The sequence below is a fragment of the Aquarana catesbeiana genome, linkage group LG08 (assembly GCF_042186555.1).
Source record: "Aquarana catesbeiana isolate 2022-GZ linkage group LG08, ASM4218655v1, whole genome shotgun sequence".
In the NCBI taxonomy this organism is placed as follows: Eukaryota; Metazoa; Chordata; class Amphibia; order Anura; family Ranidae; genus Aquarana; species Aquarana catesbeiana.
Genome location: NC_133331.1, coordinates 194439192 through 194446107, shown reverse-complemented (window position 1 = coordinate 194446107; position 6916 = coordinate 194439192). Strand labels below are relative to the sequence as shown.

General features: G+C 46.5%; 1 non-coding gene across 1 annotated transcript; it reads left to right on the top strand.

The window, feature by feature from the left end:
• The first annotated feature begins 4558 nt into the window (after positions 1-4558).
• On the top strand, positions 4559-4630 carry TRNAD-AUC (transfer RNA aspartic acid (anticodon AUC)). The gene has a single exon. It is a non-coding gene; the product is annotated as a tRNA-Asp (tRNA).
• The last annotated feature ends 2286 nt before the right edge of the window (positions 4631-6916 follow it).

Sequence of the window (6916 nt, the reverse complement as noted above, 5' to 3'; positions counted from 1 at the left end):
TCTGCTGACAAGCCTGATGTTGCTTATATACCACCTGCTGCCCAGTCTGCCTCTGCTAGTTTTGTGCCTGCTGCCCAGTCAGTCTCTGGTACTAGGGTCAAGATATCACCAACTCCAGAGGTCTAATACCTCTGCATCTCCATGCATGTTGCATGCCTGGCATGGGTTACCCGTTTGGTCCAAGATTCCTGTAGTCAACTTTCATGCGCCATTTGCTTAGGTTGTGTCAAAGCCTGGTGGTCCAGATTTCTGCTTTTTATTCACAGCTCCAGTAGTAGAGGTGTTCGGGGTAAGGGCAGAGTTCCATCTGAATTTTGTCCTGGTGTAATGTGTGCCTTTGCGATTCCAAGAGTGTTCGGGGACCTTTGCTGTGGAACCAATGTCTTGAAAAGACCTGGGTGACTGTTAAAATACACTTACAGCTCCAGTAGTAGAGGTGTTCTGGGTAAGGGCAGATTTCTATCTAAAGTTCGGCCTGATCCAGTTGTAATGTGTGCCCCTGCCACTCCAAGGGCATTAGGGGACCTTTTCTGGGGAACCAATGTCTTGGTAAGACCTGGGTGACTGTTAAAATATACTTAAACTTACAGCTCCAGTAGTAGAGGTGTTCTGGGTAAGGGCAGATTTCTATCTAAAGTTTGGCCTGATCCAGTTGTAATGTGTGCCCCTGCCACTCCAAGGGCATTAGGGGACCTTTTCTGGGGAACCAATGTCTTGGTAAGACCTGGGTGACTGTTAAAATATACTTACACTTACAGCTCCAGTAGTAGAGGTGTTCTGGGTAAGGGCAGATTTCCATCTGACGTTTGTCCTGATCCAGTTGTAATGTGTGCCTCTGCCACTCCAAGGGCATTAGGGGACCTTTTCTGGGGAACCAATGTCTTGGTAAGACCTGGGTGACTGTTAAAATATACTTACACTTACAGCTCCAGTAGTAGAGGTGTTCTGGGTAAGGGCAGATTTCCATCTGACGTTTGTCCTGATCTAGTTGTAATGTGTGCCTCTGCCACTCCAAGGGCATTAGGGGACCTTTTTTGGGGAACCAATGTCTTGGTAAGACCTGGGTGACTGTTAAAAAAAAACTTAAATTTACAGCTCCAGTAGTAGAGGTGTTCTGGGTAAGGGCAGATTTCTATCTAAAGTTTGTCCTGATCCAGTTGTAATGTGTGCCCCTGCCACTCCAAGGGCATTAGGGGACCTTTTCTGGGGAACCAATGTCTTGGTAAGACCTGGGTGACTGTTAAAATACACTTACAGCTCCAGTAGTAGAGGTGTTTAGGGGACCTATGCTGGGGAACCAATTCCTTGGAAAGACCTGGGTGACTGGTAAAATGAAAAGCAGTATGGGTTAGGGGACGCCACGTTAAGCCTACAGATGGTCCATGGGATCCCAGCATTGGGATATTTTCTGCCCTGTGGAGCTGCAAGTTCCAAATGTTGTACTTGTTAAAGGATCTGACCTGCGGGAAACTCAGCCAGCTTCCAGGCCCCAACAGCAAGGCACTCAGCCAGCTTCCCAGACCCCAACAGCAGGGCACTCAGCCTGCTTCCAGACCCCAACAGCAGGGCACTCAGCCTGCTTCCAGACCCCAACAGCAGGGCACTCAACCAGGTGGCAGAGCACCTAGCCAGTTGTCAGAACCTGGCAGCATGGTATCTAACAGACTGAAGGACTATCAATTTTCAAATGTACTTTTTATCATATTATAGAGCACTTTTAAAGCAGAACAGGTTGCTTTCAACCAAACTATAAACACATCATATGGCTGGTATCATGGCTGATCACCATGAGAACTGCAGATCAAACAGAAATAAAAATGGAAGTTTCCTTGCTTGTAAAGGATAAGAGGTCAGTAGAAGCAATATTAACCACCAACAATGGTGTCAGTGGACACAATAATACCTGGACCTAGGTAGTATTACGCCTATTTGGATGCACTGTGCCCGCACGGGTGTGCTAGAGAGCCACAACCTGGGAGCTGCCTTGCAGCGCAACATCCACACCTCCAGTGGCTCTGGTGAAGACCAGGTGGCTCCTTAGACCCTGTGACTCTGGTACACCTCCGTTTGCATGCGGTCACACTGCTCCAACTCCAAAAAATAGCCACAAAAATAGCTGAATTAAAAGAAAAATGGAGTCCATTCAAAGATACGTCAGAATACAAAGAAAAATCTGCTCAAATACAAAGGTTTTTGGCTAAAGCTGATAAAGACATCAAACATAAAAAACCTAAAAATACCAAAGGGATTGGAACAACTATAGAGAAAACAAAGTACTTTTTATCATATTGTAGGGCACTTTTAAAGAAGAACAGGTTGCTTTCAACCAAACTATAAACATATCATATGGCTGGTGTCATGGCTGGTCACCTATACAACACCATGAGAACTGCAGATCAAACAGAAATGAAGATGGAAGCTTCCTTGCTTGTAAAGGATAAGAGGTCAGTTGGACGCAATAATAACCACCAACAATGGTGTCAGTGGGTGCACCTTGTGTGTAAACATCAGAAGAGCATCTACGGTCTTCAACAATCTGCAAGGATGTGGAATGTGAAAGTGAACAAAGTACTTACTAAAGAGGGATTCTCAAGATGTAAAGCAGACGGGGGTTTCTACTCCAGGAATCAAGACAGATGGATATACATCCTTATCTATGTTGATGACATTATAACCTGTTTTGAACAAGAAGGGGATTACAATCAGAAAGTTCACAAGCTGAAAGAAAATTTTGAAATCAAAGAACTTGGGAACATTAGCTACTATCAGAGAAACTTCAAAAGTTTGTTTCCATGTCTAGCAACAAATTCCAATGCAAACCAGGACTAATACGCACTGTAGCAGAGCGTCCCAGAGAGAGCCAGGAAAAGTCCACTTCGAGGTTTATACATCTCCCAGGCAATTTTTCAGGGCAATGGCTGGTGTTAGTGCTTCAATCATCCCCGGCACCAAGGTTGGTATGGTTTCAGAAGTCAGGATGATTGAAACACATTATTTCTATCATTACATTGTAATGTAAAATGAAATGGTTCAACTCACCATAATGCAGAATCATTGGGAGCCCTGAGCGTGTCACTTCCCACCATCGCTTGTCACTTGCCACTATGCCTGCCACCAGATGGAGATGTCACTTGCCACGCTGCCTGGCTGCCACCAGATGGAGATGTCACTTGCCACGCTGCCTGCCACCAGATGGAGATGTCACTTGCCACGCTGCCTGGCTGCCACCAGATGTTGATGTCACTTGCCACGCTGCCACCAAATGGAGATGTCACTTGCCACGCTGCCTGGCTGCCACCAGATGTTGATGTCACTTGCCACGCTGCCACCAAATGGAGATGTCACTTGCCACGCTGCCTGGCTGCCACCAGATGTTGATGTCACTTGCCACGCTGCCTGGCTGCCATCAGATGGAGGAGGGCGGAACAGCGGTGCGGGCAATGAGAGATGTCACCTCTCTCCACCGCCGCCGCACCGCTGACATTACTTCTCGATCTTTTCAAAAATGGCGCCGGGTGGTGCAATCACGCTACTGAGCATGTGCTGCCCGGCCGTGCATGTACGAGCCTTCCCAAGCCCGGCCGCTTCGGAACGGCGCATGCGCAGTAGTGGGCGGCTCGCGGCCATCTTTTCTAAGGGTACCGGTGCCCTTAATCGACTTTAACGGGCAGCCCGAAAGGGGGGGTGGCCGCGAAGTCGCCGTAGGAGCGGCGCCGCCCCTGCACCACTGCCGCTCCGAGGCCTGGCCTTGGTGGCCTTGTGGCAAATCTGGCCCTGGGAATATCCACAAATACCAAGCCAGACTAGTTGCCAAGGGTTGCTCTCAGAAATTTGGTGAAGATTATGACGAAACTTTCACTCCACCATCAGAGCACTTCTTAGCATTGCAGCCAGAAAGGGCATGCAAGTGAAATACCTAGACATGGAGACATTAAGGAAGATCTCTAGATAGAGCGACCACCAGGGTTTGAGAAAGGGGACAACCTTGTGTGTAAACATCAGAAGAGCATCTACGGTCTTATACAATCTGCAAGGATGTGGAATGCGAAAGTGAACAAAGTACTTACTAAAGAGGGATTCTCAAGATGTAAAGTAGACCCCCGTCTCTACTCCAAGAATCAAGAAGACAGATGGATATACATCCTTATCTATGTTGATGACATTTATAACCTGTTTTGAACAAGAAGGGGATTACAATCAGATAGTTCACAAGCTGAAAGAAAATTTTGAAATCAAAGAACTTGGGGACATTAGCTACAATCTGGGTATCCAAATAGAGAGAGAAAAAGATGGAAGTTCTCAGAAAATCTGCGAAATCTTGCAACAATTCCATATGCAATATGCAAAGGAAGTGAAATGTCTATGGAACCAGGCTATCGAAAGAGCACTGAAGGAGAAAACTTGCTACCCAACAATGATACGTATCACAGAGGAATTGGTAAGCTGCTATATGTTGCCACTGTGACAAGACCAGACATATTTGCAGCACTGGGATCCAGCGTCATCCTCACCTCCCCATTCCCAGGTTTTTTCCTCCCACACTTCAAAAACTTTCCTCGCGTTGGTGGTGCAGTGGTGAGCATAGCTGCTTATCCAGCAGCTGACCCGGGTTCAATTCCCGGCCAACGCAATTGCCAACATGGCTGCCTCGACCGCTAACCACTTTGTGTCCCCCAGGGAGAAATCTGCTGTGCAAATTAAATGCTGATGGAATAAAATTTAAATCAAAAGGAATGTGTTTATGTATGTGTTTTGTTAAGCATTTTGAATAATATATTTTTTTGCACAAGAAAATGATTGTTTTGTATTCTCATTTTCAGCCAGTAGGTGGAGCACTCAGCTCATTTTCAGGTATTTTCTAGGCTATCCTTAGCAACTTGGCTGAAAAAAAGCCTGCTGTTTACTATATAGTATTTACTATATACTATATAGCTCTCTCTAACACTAACCCTCCCTATAACCCCAATACTATCCCTCCCTATATCCCCAAGAATAACCCTCCCTGTAACCCCAATACTAACCCTTCCTATATCCCCAAGAGTAACCCTCCCTGTAACCCCAATACTATCCCTTCCTATATCCCCAAGAATAACCCTCCCTGTAACCCCAATACTATCACTCCCTATATCCCCAAGAGTAACCCTCCCTGTAACCCCAATACTAGCCCTTCCTATATCCCCAAGAATAACCCTCCCTGTAAACCCAATACTAGCCCTCCCTATATCCCCAAGAATAACCCTCCCTGTAACCCCAATACTATCACTCCCTATATCCCCAAGAGTAACCCTCCCTGTAACCCCAATACTATCCCTCCCTATATCCCCAAGAATAACCCTCCCTGTAACCCCAATACTATCCCTCCCTATATCCCCAAGAATAACCCTCCCTGTAACCCCAATACTATCCCTCCCTATATCCCCAAGAATAACCCTCCCTGTAACCCCAATACTATCCCTCCCTATATCCCCAAGAATAATCCTTCCTGTAACCCCAATACTATCCCTCCCTATATCCCCAAGAATAACTCTCCCTGTAACCCCAATACTATCCCTCCCTATATCCCCAAGAATAACCCTCCCTGTAACTCCAATACTATCCCTCCCTATATCCCCAAGAATAACCCTCCCTGTAACCCCAATACTATCCCTTCCTATATCCCCAAGAATAACCCTCCCTGTAACCCCAATACTATCCCTTCATATATCCCCAAGAATAACCCTCCCTGTAACCCCAATACTATCCCTCCCTATATCCCCAAGAATAACCCTCCCTGTAACCCCAATACTATCCCTCCCTATATCCCCAAGAGTAACCCTCCCTGTAACCCCAATACTATCCCTCCCTATATCCCCAAGAATAACCCTCCCTGTAACCCCAATACTATCCCTCCCTATATCCCCAAGAGTAACCCTCCCTGTAACCCCAATACTCTCCCTCCCTATATCCCCAAGAATAACCCTCCCTGTAACCCCAATACTATCCCTCCCTATATCCCCAAGAATAACCCTCCCTGTAACCCCAATACTATCCCTCCCTATATCCCCAAGAATAACCCTCCCTGTAACCCCAATACTATCCCTCCCTATATCCCCAAGAATAACCCTCCCTGTAACCCCAATACTATCCCTTCCTGTATCCCCAAGAATAACCCTCCCTGTAACCCCAATACTATCCCTCCCTATATCCCCAAGAATAATCCTCCCTGTAACCCCAATACTATCCCTCCCTATATCCCCAAGAATAACTCTCCCTGTAACCCCAATACTAGCCCTCCCTATATCCCCAAGAATAACCCTCCCTGTAACTCCAATACTATCCCTCCCTATATCCCCAAGAATAACCCTCCCTGTAACCCCAACACTAGCCCTTCCTATATCCCCAAGAATAACCCTCCCTGTAACCCCAATACTATCCCTCCCTATATCCCCAAGAATAACCCTCCCTGTAACCCCAATACTATCCCTCCCTATATCCCCAAGAATAACCCTCCCTGTAACCCCAATACTATCCCTCCCTATATCCCCAAGAATAACCCTCCCTGTAACCCGAATACTATCCCTCCCTATATCCCCAAGAATAATCCTCCCTGTAACCCCAATACTATCCCTTCCTATATCCCCAAGAATAACTCTCCCTGTAACCCCAATACTATCCCTCCCTATATCCCCAAGAATAACCCTCCCTGTAACTCCAATACTATCCCTCCCTATATCCCCAAGAATAACCCTCCCTGTAACCCCAATACTATCCCTTCCTATATCCCCAAGAATAACCCTCCCTGTAACCCCAATACTATCCCTTCCTATATCCCCAAGAATAACCCTCCCTGTAACCCCAATACTATCCCTCCCTATATCCCCAAGAATAACCCTCCCTGTAACCCCAATACTATCACTCCCTATATCCCCAAGAGTAA